Source organism: Pseudophryne corroboree, chromosome 6, assembly GCF_028390025.1.
Source record: "Pseudophryne corroboree isolate aPseCor3 chromosome 6, aPseCor3.hap2, whole genome shotgun sequence".
Taxonomy (NCBI): domain Eukaryota; kingdom Metazoa; phylum Chordata; class Amphibia; order Anura; family Myobatrachidae; genus Pseudophryne; species Pseudophryne corroboree.
Window position 1 is genome coordinate 627,473,829 of NC_086449.1, and position 17,159 is coordinate 627,490,987.

Consider the following 17,159-nt stretch of genomic DNA (forward strand, 5'->3'; position numbering starts at 1 on the left):
AAAACACTGTGGTGTTTTTTTTTTTTCTTTCTTCATGCTAGTTTGTTTAGCAGTCTGCTGACACTGCAGTGTCCACCAGTTCCGTTATACAGTATATTATATATAATTAAGCACTAAGCAGCAGTACGGTAGGCCACGGCTGTACCTACCTCTGTGTCGACTCGTCACTCGTCGTCCATAAGTATAAGTAATACTATCCATCCATCTACATTGTATACCTGTAGTGTTTTTTTTCTTTCTTCATACTAGTTTAGCAGTCTGCTGCTGACACTGTCCACCAGGTCCGTTATACAGTATATTATATTTATATATAAGCACTAAGCAGCAGTACGGTAGGCCACGGCTGTACCTACCTCTGTGTCGTCACTCGTCGTCCATAAGTATAAGTAATACTATACTATCCATCCATCTACATTGTATACCTGTGGTGTTTTTTTTTCTTTCTTCATACTAGTTTAGCAGTCTGCTGACACTGTCCACCAGGTCCGTTATACATACAGTATATTATATTTATATATAAGCACTAAGCAGCAGTACGGTAGGCCACGGCTGTACCTACCTCTGTGTCGTCAGTGCACTCGTCGTCCATAAGTATAAGTAATACTATACTATCCATCCATCTACATTGTATACCTGTGGTGGTTTTTCTTTCTTTCTTCATACTAGTTTAGCAGTCTGCTGACACTGTCCACCAGGTCCGTTATACAGTATATTATATTTATATATAAGCACTAAGCAGCAGTACGGTAGGCCACGGCTGTAACTACCTCTGTGTCGTCACTCGTCGTCCATAAGTATAAGTAATACTATACTATCCATCCATCTACATTGTATACCTGTGGTGGTTATTTTTTCTTTCTTCATACTAGTTTAGCAGTCTGCTGACACTGTCCACCAGGTCCGTTATACAGTATATTATATTTATATGTAAGCACTAAGCAGCAGTACGGTAGGCCACGGCTGTACCTACCTCTGTGTCGTCACTCGTCGTCCATAAGTATAAGTAATACTATACTATCCATCCATCTACATTGTATACCTGTGGTGGCTTTTAGTTGTGCGCAAAATATGGAGAACAAAAATGTGGAGGTTAAAAAAATAGGGAAAGATCAAGATCCACTTCCACCTCGTGCTGAAGCTGCTGCCACTAGTCATGGCCGAGACGATGAAATACCATCAACGTCGTCTGCCAAGGCCGATGCCCAATGTCATAGTACCGAGCATGTAAAATCCAAAACACAAAAGATCAGTAAAAAAAATGACCCAAAAATCAAAATTAAAAGCGTCTGAGGAAAAGCGTAAACTTGCCAATATGCCATTTACGACACGGAGTGGCAAGGAACGGCTGAGGCCCTGGCCTATGTTCATGGCTAGTGGTTCAGCTTCACATGAGGATGGAAGCACTCATCCTCTCGCTAGAAAAAAGAAAAGACTTGCGGAAAAAGCACAGCAAAGAACTGTGCGTTCTTCGAAATCCCAAATCCCAAAGGAGAGTCCAATTGTGTCAGTTGCGATGCCTGACCTTCCCAACACTGGACGGGAAGAGCTTGCGCCTTCCATCATTTGCACGCCCCCTGCAAGTGTTGAAAGGAGCACCCGCAGTCCAGTTCCTGATAGTGAAATTGAAGATGTCAGTGTTGAAGTACACCAGGATGAGGATATGGGTGTTGCTGGCGCTGGGGAGGAAATTGACCAGGAGGATTCTGATGGTGAGGTGGTTTGTTTAAGTCAGGCACCCGGGGAGACACCTGTTGTCCATGGGAGGAATATGGCCATTGACATGCCTGGTGAAAATACCAAAAAAATCAGCTCTTCAGTGTGGAAGTATTTCAACACAAATGCGGACAACAGGTGTCAAGCCGTGTGTTGCCTTTGTCAAGCTGTAATAAGTAGGGGTAAGGACGTTAACCACCTCGGAACATCCTCCCTTATACGTCACCTGCAGCGCATTCATAATAAGTCAGTGACAAGTTCAAAAACTTTGGGCGACAGCGGAAGCAGTCCACTGACCAGTAAATCCTTTCCTCTTGTAACCAAGCTCGCGCAAACCACACCACCAACTCCCTCAGTGTCAATTTCCTCCTTACCCAGGAAAGCCAATAGTCCTGCAGGCCATGTCACTGGCAAGTCTGATGAGTCCTCTCCTGCCTGGGATTCCTCCGATTCATCCTTGAGTGTAACGCCTACTGCTGCTGGCGCTGCTGTTGTTGCTGCTGGGAGTCGATCGTCATCCCAGAGGGGAAGTCAGAAGAGCACTTGTACTACTTCCAGTAAGCAATTGACTGTCCAACAGTCCTTTGCGAGGAAGATGAAATATCACAGCAGTCATCCTGTTGCAAAGCGGATAACTGAGGCCTTGACAACTATGTTGGTGTTAGACGTGCGTCCGGTATCCACCGTTAGTTCACAGGGAACTAGACAATTTCTTGAGGTAGTGTGCCCCCGTTACCAAATACCATCTAGGTTCCACTTCTCTAGGCAGGCGATACCGAGAATATACACGGACGTCAGAAAAAGACTCCACAGTGTCCTAAAAAATGCAGTTGTACCCAATGTCCACTTAACCACGGACATGTGGACAAGTGGAGCAGGGCAGACTCAGGATTACATGACTGTGACAGCCCACTGGGTAGATGTATTGCCTCCCGCTGCAAGAACAGCAGCGGCGGCACCAGTAGCAGCATCTCGCAAACACCAACTCGTTCCTAGGCAGGCTACGCTTTGTATCACCGCTTTCCAGAATACGCACACAGCTGAAAACCTCTTACGGCAACTGAGGAAGATCATCGCAGAATGGCTTACCTCAATTGGACTCTCGTGGGGATTTGTGGCATCGGACAATGCCAGCAATATTGTGCGTGTATTACATCTGGGCAAATTCCAGCACGTCCCATGTTTTGCACATACCTTGAATTTGGTGGTGCAGAATTATTTAAAAAACGAAAGGGGCGTGCAAGAGATGCTGTCGGTGGCCAGAAGAATTGCGGGCCACTTTCGGCGTGCAGGCACCGCGTACAGAAGACTGGAGCACCACCAAAAAAACCTGAACCTGCCCTGCCATCATCTGAAGCAAGACGTGGTAACGAGATGGAATTCAACCCTCTATATGCTTCAGAGGATGGAGGAGCAGCAAAAGGCCATTCAAGCCTATACATCTGCCCACGATATAGGCAAAGGAGGTGGAATGCACCTGTCTCAAGCGCAGTGGAGAATGATTTCAACGTTGTGCAAGGTTCTGCTGCCCTTTGAACTTGCCACACGTGAAGTCAGTTCAGACACTGCCAGCCTGAGTCAGGTCATTCCCCTCATCAGGCTTTTGCAGAAGAAGCTGGAGGCATTGAAGGAGGAGCTAAAACAGAGCGATTCCGCTAGGCATGTGGGACTTGTGGATGGAGCCCTTCTTTCGCTTAACCAGGATTCACGTGTGGTCAATCTGTTGAAATCAGAGCACTACATTTTGGCCACCGTGCTCGATCCTAGATTTAAAACCTACGTTGGATCTCTCTTTCCGGCAGACACAAGTCTGCAGGGGTTCAAAGAACTGCTGGTGAGAAAATTGTCAAGTCAAGCGGAACGCGACCTGTCAACATCTCCTCCTTCACATTCTCCCGCAACTGGGGGTGCGAGGAAAAGGCTACAAATTCCGAGCCCACCCGCTGGCGGTGATGCAGGGCAGTCTGGAGCGACTGCTGATGCTGACATCTGGTCCGGACTGAAGGACCTGCCAACGATTACTGACATGTCGTCTACTGTCACTGCATATGATTCTCTCACCATTGAAAGAATGGTGGAGGATTATATGAGTGACCGCATCCAAGTAGGCACGTCAGACAGTCCGTACGTATACTGGCAGGGAAAAGAGGCAATTTGGAGGCCCTTGCACAAACTGGCTTTATTCTACCTAAGTTGTCCTCCCTCCAGTGTGTACTCCGAAAGAGTGTTTAGTGCCGCCGCTCACCTTGTCAGCAATCGGCGTACGAGGTTACTTCCAGAAAATGTGGAGAAGATGATGTTCATTAAAATGAATTATAATCAATTACTCTATGGAGACATTCACCAGCAGCAATCGCCTCCAGAAAGTACACGGGGATCTGAGATGGTGGATTCCAGTGGGGACGAATTAATAATCTGTGAGGAGGGGGATGTACACAGTGAAAGGGGTGATAAATCGGACGATGATGATGAGGTGGACATCTTGCCTCTGTAGAGCCAGTTTGTGCAAGGAGAGATTGATTGCTTCTTTTTTGGTGGGGGCCCAAACCAACCAGTCATTTCAGTCACAGTTGTGTGGCAGACCCTGTCGCTGAAATGATGGGTTCGTTAAAGTGTGCATGTCCTGTTTATACAACATAAGGGTGGGTGGGAGGGCACAAGGACAATTCCATCTTGCACCTCTTTTTTCTTTTTTTCTTCTTTGCGTCATGTGCTGTTTGGGGAGTATTTTTTGGAAGGGCCATCCTGCCTGACACTGCAGTGCCACTCCTAGATGGGCCAGGTGTTTGTGTCGGCCACTAGGGTCGCTTAGCTTACTCACACAGCTACCTCATTGCGCCTCTTTTTTTTCTTCTTTGCGTCATGTGCTGTTTGGGGAGTATTTTTTGGAAGGGCCATCCTGCGTGACACTGCAGTGCCACTCCTAGATGGGCCAGGTGTTTGTGTCGGCCACTAGGGTCGCTTAGCTTACTCACACAGCTACCTCATTGCGCCTCTTTTTTTTCTTCTTTGCGTCATGTGCTGTTTGGGGAGTATTTTTTGGAAGGGCCATCCTGCTTGACACTGCAGTGCCACTCCTAGATGGGCCAGGTGTTTGTGTCAGCCACTAGGGTCGCTTAGCTTACTCACACAGCTACCTCATTGCGCCTCTTTTTTTTCTTCTTTGCGTCATGTGCTGTTTGGGGAGTATTTTTTGGAAGGGCCATCCTGCGTGACACTGCAGTGCCACTCCTAGATGGGCCAGGTGTTTGTGTCGGCCACTAGGGTCGCTTAGCTTACTCACACAGCTACCTCATTGCGCCTCTTTTTTTTCTTCTTTGCGTTATGTGCTGTTTGGGGACTATTTTTTGGAAGGGCCATCCTACCTGACACTGCAGTGCCACTCCTAGATGGGCCAGGTGTTTGTGTCGGCCACTTGGGTCGCTTAGCTAAGCCATCCAGCGACCTCGGTGCAAATTTTAGGACTAAAAATAATATTGTGAGGTGTGAGGTGTTCAGAATAGACTGAAAATGAGTGGAAATTATGGTTATTGAGGTTAATAATACTATGGGATCAAAATGACCCCCAAATTCTATGATTTAAGCTGTTTTTTAGGGGTTTTTTTTAAAAAAAACACCCGAATCCAAAACACACCCGAATCCGACAAAAAAAATTTGGTGAGGTTTTGCCAAAACGCGTTCGAACCCAAAACACGGCCACGGAACCGAACCCAAACCAAAACACAAAACCCGAAAAATTTCAGGTGCACATCCCTAGTAAAAAGGGGGACGCTGTCTGCCGTAATGTGTAAAAAGGGCAAGCTGTCTACCGTAATGTGTAAATAGGGGACGCTGTCTGCCGTAATGTGTAAAAACGGGGGCGCTGTCTGCCGTAATGTATGAAAACGGGGGCGCTGTCTGCTGTAATGTGTAAAAAGGTGACGCTGTCTGCCGTAATGTGTAAAAATGGGGGCGCTGTCTGCCGTAATGTGTAAAAATGGGGGGCGCTGTTTGCCGTAATGTGTAAAAACGGGGGCGCTGTCTGCCGTAATGTGTAAAAACGGGGGCGCTGTCTGCCGTAATGTGTAAAAACGGGTTTGCTGTCTGCCGTAATGTGTAAAAACAGGGGCATTGTCTGCCGTAATGTGTAAAAACGGGGGCGCTGTCTGTCATAATGTGTAAAAAGGGGGACGCTGTCTGCCGTAATGTGTAAAAAGGGCACGCTGTCTGCCGTAATGTGTAAATAGGGATCTCTTTTTGAGTATTTTGTGTTGCCCTCGAATATTCACTGGAAGTGTTAAGCGGCCCCCCAGCTGAAATAATTGCCCACCCCTGGTTTAGAGGCTAGAATTAACACTCTCTCTAGTTGAATATATTTGAACACAGTTATGGGCATTAGTCAATGTTTGAAGAAAAACACTGTGGTGTCTTTGCTAAATTACCACAAGATCATTTGACCAATTAAGTGATGATTGAATTGATTTACATTTGTTAAGTAGTTTCTTTAATTTGGGTGCAGGAAAGTAGGTTGTTGGCAAAAATGCAACATCAGAAACATGTACGCAAAAATTTAGTACATTTGTAATATGTATGCAATAATTGCGATTATTAGGATGGTTTTCACAATATTTGCACATTTCACAAGGCCACCCTCTTTTTGTTAAATTAAATTAATGTTGCAGTTTTTCCATTTGGGCGTGCTTTCGCAATTTTGCTTTTGCTCGCAATTTTTGCTAATTTGTAATTTTTGCAATCCGTACTGAATTTGCCCCAATATCGCCATGCACTGTCCATGGACCAGAGCTGAATTAAGGTCCATTAAAACTGAATTTCCAGATCCTAAAAAGGATTTAGTCGGGTGTCAGAAATTCATTAGGGACTTGGGCGATGCTCATGAACCCGCGAATAAAGACTGGCAGATAGTATTGAGGTCATGTCTTCCTTCTTATATAGGTATCTTGAAATTTATCAAAGATTGTCAATTTGAGGAAGATAAGACCTTATCAGATGCCAACAACCAATTAAATGTGACCCATATAATTACCCAATTAGGAATATACTTTCCAGTAGTAGTGGACTGGAGCAAATTTTTCCCCCCATAAAACAAAAGGACAATGAAGCGGCCACGGATTATTTTGCTAGAAGTTTGCTAGCAATGTCTAAATACACAGGAACTACTGATATCAAAGACGACGCGCACCATAGGGAGGTGGCAGTCTCAGAGCTTATGGATGGCCTAAAGGAAAGTTTAAAAGTAAAAGTGCAGACAGCCTTACCAAACTGGTGTGGGAAAACTGTTGATGCCCTCAGGGAATCTGCACTAGAACACGATAGGAACATGGGTAAGTACAAAGAAATTACTGGGAAATTTCGTCAATGGGGGTAATGGGAACTATGCAACATTACCCTTTAACTAAGCAAGCAGAGGTTACTATTGGTCTGTGACAACCAAACACTTTTCTCCTGGCTGCAGCGGCTCCTACTAACTTACTGGGAAGAGATTTGCTTTGTAAAATGGGATGTGTGATTTATTTTATCCCTGATGGAGTATTTCTTGACACCCCAGGAAACTTTGTTCAGGAAGTACAAGACATGTTTGACACTCCCCAAAGACTAATGTAGCATTCTCTCGTTCTAGATTCACATCCATCTCTAGAGGAAATTATCTCGCAAATACCGGGTTCCCTTTGAACCAAAGATGGACAGGATGCTGGATTAATGGCGAATGTAGCACCCATAGTAATCCAATTAAAAGACTGTAGAACAGCTTCATGAATACCACAGTACCCCCTGAAGCCAGAAGTGGAATTTGGGGTGTATCCTGTAATTGAAAGGCTGCTCCAACAGGGAATTCTAATCAGAACTTCCAGCACATTTTATAGTCCCATCTTTCCAGTAAAGAAAAGTGGGGGGAGGGGCTTCAGGCTAGTGCAGGATTTAAGAGGGGCAAACAAAGTAGTTGAGAACAAATTCCCCGTAGTGCTTAATCCAGCTGTCATCCAAAAGCAAATTCCTCCTCATTCTACCCACTTTACTGTAATTGACCTCTGTTCTGTTTTCTTTTCTGTCCCACTTCATCCTGACAGCCAGTATCCGTTTGCCTTTTCCTATAGAGGTGTACAGTATACCTGGACCTGCCTTCGAATACCCAGAAATTAATCAAAATTCTAAATTTGTGTTCCCCACAGGAAAAGATGGTCTGGAAGGCGAAGGGATATTGTCAAGAGTCGTCCAGACTCTGTAGAGATGGACAAGGTAAGCCAGTGGCTCCCAAAACATATCTCCCCACCATAGATGAAGCAGCACACAGTATGACTCACCTGGGCAAGGAAGGAATGTGGAGACTAGTGACAGCCTATTGGAGTGCACAAGGATTCTCTTCTCAGGTGAGCAGGAAAGCCATGCCATGTCTTACTTGCCTTAAGAAGAACATTGGTAAGGCAGCACCAACAGAGCCATCCCATATCCCTCTTACAGATGGTCCTTTTCAGGTAATACAAATTGACTTTATACAGCTACCACCCTGTAGAAATTAGAAATATGTGTTAGTTTGTATTGATATTTTTTCCAATTAGGTAGAGGCATTCCCAGCTGCCCCTAACACTGCTGTCTTCACTGCCAAGAAGATAGTGCAAGAATTTGTATGTAGACATGGTATCCCTAGGATTATTGAAAGTGATAGGAGTACCCACTTCACGGAGGAGGTCTTTCAGGCCATGAGAAAACTCCTAAGGATTGCTAGCCAGTGTAAAGGTGGATAGAGAGTGAACAGTACTATCAAAAGCAAATTGAGCAAAGTGATGACTGAAACTAGACTACTGTAGCCAGAGGTGTCATATAGCATCAGGACCACTCCCAGGGCTCCTCTCAATTTATCACCTTTTGAAATTCTTTTTGTAAGGCAACCCATGTGATGATAGACCCTCAGGATGATTTGAAATGCCACCTAGGAGGTGACCGTTCAATACCTCATAAAAATGAATAAGCACTTGAGAGAACAGCAAAATAACTTAAAACTGTTGATTCCAGATATGCCAAGTTCAAACTGCCATGATAAAGAACATTTTGAATCTATGTGATGACTCAAAATGTTTTTATGCTCAGATTGTTTGATAGACCATTGGTAGGGGCCGTACCAAGTTTTGTTGACCAGCGCCACTTCATTGAAGGTAGCAGAGAGAGAGACTTTGGTCTATTCGTCGCATTGCAAGAAAGCCAGTAACCTGGAAGAAGCTCGGGAAAGAAGTGAGATGGAGGAGATATCACTAGAGAACCTATTCCGGGAGAACTGAGAGGCAATTACAGTGGACATTTTCCCATCCTGAGTGTATTAAGTGGTCACATAGAATTTTTAGATGAGAGATGGAAGACCATCGGCAATCAGCATTTTTCCTTTTCCATTTTTGCCTTTATTTTTCTCAGGACTGTTTATTTTTGAGGTTTGGAAATAATTGAGTGGGGGCCTGGGACAGGCTCTTCAGGAAATGTCGATGACTTGATAGAATCCCAGGCACAGTCTGATACTTTGCTCTAATCAGGAGTGAGTAAAAGGCCTGGAGAGTATGGAGTTCAGAGACAATGTGAGGGGTTATTGTCTGAGGAATACTGTATTTGTAAGTATTGTGACCCTATAATTGAAGATGAGTGCATCCAAAGATGTCAGTCTAGCAATAAGGCAGAATTTGACAGACATCCCTTGAGTGATTACCACTCTCTAGTGGGTAAGTTCTTAAACCAAAAAGAATGTTGAGTGTGCTCACAGGTACCTCAAGGACAAAATAATGTAGGCTTAGTGCCATACCCATCAATGTTAGATGAGGTACTTGAGTTACATGGGGGGAGACCAGTGGACAGGAAATATAATATATCTAGACCCCCCTAGCCTAAGACTCCACCAGTATCATGTAGATAAATCCTGATATGTTTAGATTTTACCAATTCCCAGAAACCAGGAAATTGGGAGATAATGTGGAACAATCAGACAATGACCTGCCCCCATCCAGCATAGGGAGCTGCTCCTGTGTCTCTGTGGTGTCATAATAATTATCGGTTTGGTGATAAAATGTGTTCAGGCAATAAATCAGAGAAAAAGTAGGCGTAAGAGACCGGAAGATGTTAGCACAAAGTTAATGAGCTTAAGGAGAAGCAGCACTGTAGAAGAAGACCTAGTCTATAACCCTGAAGTGGAAGAGGTGATCAGATAAGGGATACCATGTAAATGCCAATATTTGTATGCACTGTTTTCTTCCCTCTCTCTGCGTCATTGATCGTCATCTCAACAACGCCTGGATTTGGACTTCCTAAACATTGTTTATTGGTTGGATGCACTCCCACATCATACCCATGGGCCTTACATACCTGCTGAGTGTATATATAGGTTGTCTTACCCTCTTTTCTGTAATCTCCAGTTAATTATACACATAGCCGATGCAGGAACATTATCCCACATAATGGCATACACATACATCTCCCCAAATGTATAATCGGGTAAATGTGCGTCCCCATTTATTAATAAGCTAAACAGGATGAGGGCAGCTAGAAATGCCCCTTTTGTAAAAAGCTTTGTATGTTTGGTGGTATATCTACAGACCCTTAGTACGGGATGAGAAGTACTAAATGAATACTTCACAGACCTTGAAGCTTTTTGTAGAACTAAGACTTATTATGGCACAATGATACATTCCCCTCAAACACACACCCATACAAACACGCTTTACCTATCCCACTAGGTCGTACAATAATAGATATATTCCCATATATCATCTTTTTCTTCTTCTTCTAAAGCACTTACTCAAATATTGTGAAATATGAATTATGAAAATTATGTGATAGTTTTGGTTATTATCAAGGGTGGTCTGTCAAAGTCAAATTGCATACTTCTATATTAAGAATACACTATGGCATTTACTAATGGATGCGTCTATAATGCATGCATCAAATACATATGCTATATACAGTAGGGCGCAAATTACCATAATGGCAAGTTACTGTGCACATTACGATAGAAGACGCCTTTGTTAATAAATATCATACTGTAACACAATAGCAAATATTTTTTTACATACACTCAAATGTGTTACATCCAGAAATATTTATCAAATAGTGCCCTAAACATATCAGTTTGTTTTGTCCAAACAGGCATTGTGTCCATGGAAGATAGACCTTTGACTGATTGAATGTGTAAATACTATTGTTTGCCTCAGTTGTTAGCATGAACAATTGAGGCTTGGTGATGATCCCATTGATCCTGTGCTGTCATTGTCTCTAACAAACAAGAAACCAGATATCATACAATAGCTAAAGATATGCAGATTCCTGAATGTGTGCTTAACACACATTCATGCGCATCAGAATCCTGTGTGTTTCTTGTTGATCTAAGCCAGACGACCTTGAAGTGATATTCAATTTAAACCAGATATTGATACTTGAACTTATAGTGATATGTCATATGTATTATGTATTCTGGCTTTACGGTTTACACAGCACTGACCTGTCCCCTGCACAATAAGTTACACATAACCTTTATACAACTGGTCAACTGAATATATATACACACACAAGCAGTGGGCATGGCACTCCTGGCGACTTGTGTCAATAAGAACTCTTGAATAGGCAGAATGTAAAGTACAATGTTTCAATGCCGGTTTATTTAAGGCATTTTCCTCACGTATACATACAATAAAAACGTCTTACCTTAAAAAGGCACTAAATCACCCTGTGATTAGCATCATCTGGTGGGCAGGACAGCTCCCGCTCCGTCCAGCGTGATGGAAGTGACGTCGCTCTACGTCACTTCCGGTAAACGTGCTACCCATCACCATGACAATAACAAACAATAACCTACACGGAGCCACTGTGTCTATGGCAACACAGTGCGCTGACTGTCCAAATCTAAGCACAGCCAACAAATACATTAGAGATACATTTATGGCAGGATCTAATGGTACATTTTAGGCTCGATGGTAAAAAAAAGTTGAATATAAGTAAACAAACAGTATTACGATTGCCTGCACATGGTTAAACAGGATATATATTAACAGTAATATGACTCCTAGATAACTAGGCATCGGCCGATACATAATCTGAGATTGACGCGTGCTACATTGCAAATGGGTTATGATCCTGATGCAACAACCAACAATACAGGCAGCCATCAAATATACCTCTTATTGACACCAGTAGTATCTCACGGACATACAGGTTTAAACCCTAATTGACAGCACTGCTAGATCTTCCTTATTTCAACCAGTGGCTTTATATCTGGACTCATTATTCCAACCATGCATTCAAACTCACCCCAGATTTCTTCTGGATACTACTACTTTATTATACAAACTGCAACAGCTTGTTTGAGTCCAATGTTTTGTTATGCAGCATTGATGTTCAAAATTTATACACAGTTATTCCCCATGACATGGGTTTGGCAGCGGTAGAGCGCTATTTAAGTGACCACATGGAATTTCAGGGTGCTGATTTGAATTTATGCCTACAGCTATTAGAAATGACGCTCAATAAGAATTTTTTTCTATATGATGGGCAGATTTACCTGCAGCGTAAGGGGTGTGCTATGGGGTCCTCTGTGGCCCCGGCATATTCGAACATTTTTATGTTTGAAGTAGAACACCAGATATTCTTTGCAGACCCTGTAGTCACCAACAATATACTGTTTTACTGTCGTTATATCGACGACCTATTCTTGATCTGGCAGGGATCTAAGCTGCAGCTTGAGGAAGTTATCAATAACCATAACATGTTACAGCACCCCATCAAACTCACATATAACATCAGTGACCAAGTTATGCATTATTTAGATGTCCAAATCTCCCTGCAACAGGGGCGGTTAGTAACATGACTGTATTCCAAGCCTACTGATAAAAACAATGTACTTCATTACAGAAGTTTTCATCCAGAACCCCTTAAGATGGGCTTGCCATTTTCTCAGCTCCTCCGGTTCCGTCGTATTACCTTGGACCCAACGGTTGCTGACATACAAGTGGATAACATGATTGAACAATTTTTCAAACGTGGTTACCCTATGCCGCTTTTTAAAGCCGCTAAACTTAAGGTATTGAGTATGGATCGAGATGCGCTAGTTGTTCCACGCAGGCCAATAAAGGAATCTAATCCAATGATTCCATGGGTAGTACAATACCACACGGTCAGCTCGGGAATTAATCAGATCTCCAAAAAAATGATGGCCGATTGTGCAGGAGGACCCTGAATTAAGCTTGCAGCACACTCAACTGATGTCATGTTATAAACGAAGCAGAAATTTACGGGACATTCTAGTTAAAACTGATGTCTCGACACATGTACCTAGTCAAGTTACGTTTAGCAAGAAGGGTTGTATACGGTGTACTTGCACTACATGTCAATATATGATCCCGGGTGACACATTTCAACACCCCCACTCAGGAAAAACGTTTATTTACCACACTCTCACTTGCTCCTCTAGGTATGTGGTATACCAATTGATGTGCCCCTGTGGGCTGTCATATGTCGGCAAGACTGAACGGATGTTCAAGGAGCGTATGGCAGCCCACAGGTCTGCCATCAAATTGGCAATTGCTAAGAGCACCAGCAAACAGCCTGTTGCCAGGCATTTTGCCATACAGCGCCATCCCTTAACCACCTTAAAATACCGCATGATCGACCATGTTCCAGCTGCAGTTAGGGGCGGTGACCGTGGGGTCAAATTATTGAGGTTGGAAGCAAGGTGGATTTACCGACTCAATACTGTACACCCGCGGGGTCTTAATGAATCTTATGGGCCCAATAGCTTTCTCTAGTGCATTTACCAATTGCCATTAGATAGTTTGTTTTCATGTTATAACAACATCTTGTTTTCATGCTACAACAGCATTTAATTGGCCCCGGAATCTACATGTGTGCTATTCACTACAGTGCTGTCAATTAGGGGCTAAACCTGTATGTCCGTGAGATACTACTGGTGTCAATAAGAGGTATATTTGATGGCTGCCTGTATTGTTGGTTGTTGCATCAGGCTCATAACCCATTTGCAATGTAGCACGCGTCAATCTCAGATTATGTATCTGCCGATGCCTAGTTATCTAGGAGTCGTATTACTGTTAATATATATCCTGTTTAACCATGTGCAGGCAATCATAATACTGTTTGTTTACTTATATTCAACTTTTTTTACCAACAAGCCTAAAATGTACCATTAGATCCTGCCATAAATGTATCTCTAATGTATTTGTTGGCTGTGCTTAGATTTGGACAGTCAGCGCACTGTGTTGCCATAGACACAGTGGCTCCGTGTATGTTATTGTTTGTTATTGTCATGGTGATAGGGAGCACGTTTACCGGAAGTGACGTAGTGCGACGTCACTTCCGCCATGCTGGACAGAGCGGGAGCTGTCCCGCCCGCCAGATGATGCTAATCACAGGGTGATTTAGTGCCTTTATAAGGTAAGACGTTTTTATTGTATGTATACCTGAGGAAAATGCCTTAAATAAACCGGCATTGAAACGTTGTACTTTACATTCTGCCTATTCAAGAGTTCTTATTGACACAAGTCGCCAGGAGTGCCATGCCCACTGCTTGTGTATCTCTTCCTATTGCGGAGGCACCCGGTGCAGGAATCATTTTAAAGGAGAGCCGGATCACTGGGACTGTATATATATATATATATATATATATATATTACGTGTAGTACAGAGATTGAACTGCATAAGTACACCGTGTGTGGGATCAAATTGTTCATGATCACATAAGTAATAATCCGGTGGTTGTGAGGATATTGTCACATATTGCGGCAACAAGTTATTAGCGATACTCGATTCATGTATATTCTTGTATTATACTGTGGTCGGTTTAAACTGGTCTTTAGGCAGGAGCCCAGAGGTAAACAACTGTAACCACATCCCAAGATTAGGCATCGCCTAGTGTTCGAACTAACCAATGATCCACGGTGTACTGAATATGTCCCGCCCCTAGACCAATGGAAGAAGATCTTACATTCCCCATTTTACTATTTTTTTGGAACATTGTATAAAAAGACACGCACCTGGCCCAGGTTTCAGTCACCTTTTCTCAGAGGTCATCTTGCTAGACGACTGAGGCCTGGAATTCAGTGGTGCAGCATATGTATTTGGTCTGTTACCTGTAAATCCTTATTGGTGTTATACTGTACTTGCTTTTCTCTGCATATTTGTGTTTATTGTTTGATCAATTGTCACTACATCCTGTATCTGTTTTCCCATTTTCTCTTTATTAAATGTTTTGTGGGTTGGAGCGCAGTACACTTGTAACGTGTTCATTTAATGTATAGTGGCGCACTTCTCATCAGAGTTGCGTCTGGTTACATTAACAATTGCACTGGTTTTTAACTATTAATAACTTTTACACCATATAAACAGCCGCACATCACCGCCATTTTCACCACAGACTTGGAGAGTGAGGGAGACAGACCTCTGTCTCTCTCTGTGGGCGGTGGCATCAGGTGGGGTCAGTGTGTGCTCTCTGGGGGTGCTGTCCTGTCACCAGGGCTGAAATTATGTGTGTGTCAGGTGTGCCTGGCACACAATGCAGTCTCCCTGAGGGCGCAAATGCCCGCATTCCCTAAAGTCAATGGCATTGTAATGGGTCAAATTGACTCATTACAAGCCGCCAGTGTGTGCCGGATTGAGGAGAGGAGCAGCTATGGGGACAGGTGAGAAGGAAGAGGAGGGAGAGGGAGCTGCAGCCGCGCACTGTACTTGGTGGCGGCGCCGCTGCAGCAGTCCCTCTCCTTCCACATAGGCTGGCCGCTGCTGTGAATACTGGGTTGCATGGGATGTCTATCTATTCTGTCTGTATGCCACAATGTGTAAAAAGGGGGACTGTCTGCCGTAATGTGTAATAAGGGGGATGCTGTCTGCCGTAATGTGTAAAAAGGGGAATCTGTTTGCTGTAATGTATAAAAGGGGCTCTAACTGGCGTAGTGGCGCTACTGTGCGGCCCATGAAGCCATGCCCCTATATTTTTTGCGTGTGCTAGGGCGCGCACTGCACCTGTTTTACATAAAGGCGAGGAACCAATGTACATGGGTGTTGCTATCACTGTGTTGTACAGGGGGCAGAGGCACTGTCCTCCTGTATGCTGTGAAAATACAGGGGTGTTGGCTCTGTCTTGTATGCTGTAAAAAAATCAGGGGTACAGTGAAAATAAATGTACACTGGCCCTGTCTTGTATGCTGTAAAAATTCAGGGGTGCAGTGAAAATAAATGTACACTGGCTCTGTCTTGTATGCTGCAAAAAATTCAGAGGTGCAGTGAAAATAAATGTACACAGGCCCTGTCTTGTATGCTGTCAAAAAACAGGGGTGCTGTTGTTAAAATAAATGTACACTAGCCCTGTCTTGTATGCTGTAAAAATTCAGGGGTGCAGTGAAAATCAATGTACACTGGCCCTGTCCTGTATGCTGTAAAAATACAAGGGTGCTGCTGTTAAAATAAATGTACACTGGCCCTATCTTGTATGCCCCTTTATTTTCACAGGGGTGCTGTGAAAATAAATGGGCTCTATTCTGCGTGCTGAAATAAAGGGGTGCTTTCCAATGAAATTGAGAACAAAAATTTGGAGGAAACAATTTGTGAAAGATCAGGAACCACTTCCAGTTCCTAGTACTAGTGCTGAAGCTGCTGCTGCCACCAGTCATGACAATGACGATGTAATTCCATCAACATCGTCTGCTAAGGCCAATGGCCAATGTCATAGATGGCATGTAAAATCCAAGAAGCAAAAATGAAGAACCAAAAAAAAAGAGAGATACATTTCCTGATAAGAAATATAAAATTGACAATATGCCATTCACGACACGAAGGGGCAAGGAAAGGCTAAGTCCTTGGCCTATGTTCATGACTGGAGGTACAACTTCTTATGAAGTTGGAAGCCCTCCTCCCTCTTGAAAAATACAAAAATAAAGCTTGTTAAAGCACAGGAAAAAACAACTGTGCGTTTAGAGATATCACAAATCCACAAAGAGTCCAAGTGTGCCCGTGGTTGCGATGTCTAGGCCTGACCTTCCCAAGACTGTATGGAAAGTGGAGGCTTCTACCACCATTTGCACACCCCCTGCAAGTGCTGGAAGGACCACCACCAGTTCAGTTGCTGATATTGAGATTGAGGATGTCACTGTAGACGTACACCAGGATGAGGAGTATATTGGTGTAGCTGGCACTGTGGAGGAAGTTGACGATGAGGATTCTGATGGTGATGTGGTTTGTTTGAATAAGGCACCAGTGGAGACAGTTGTTGGCCCATTGTCATGCCTGGGCAAAATACCAAAAAATCCATCTCTTTGGTGTGGAATTATTTCTCTGTGAGGATGAGGATGTAAGCACTGAAGGGGTTGAGGACTTGGAGGATGAGGGCGACATCTTGCCTCTGTAGAGCCAGTTTGTGGAAGGATAGATTGATTGCTTCTTTTTTGGTGGGGGCCAAACAAACCAATCATTTCATC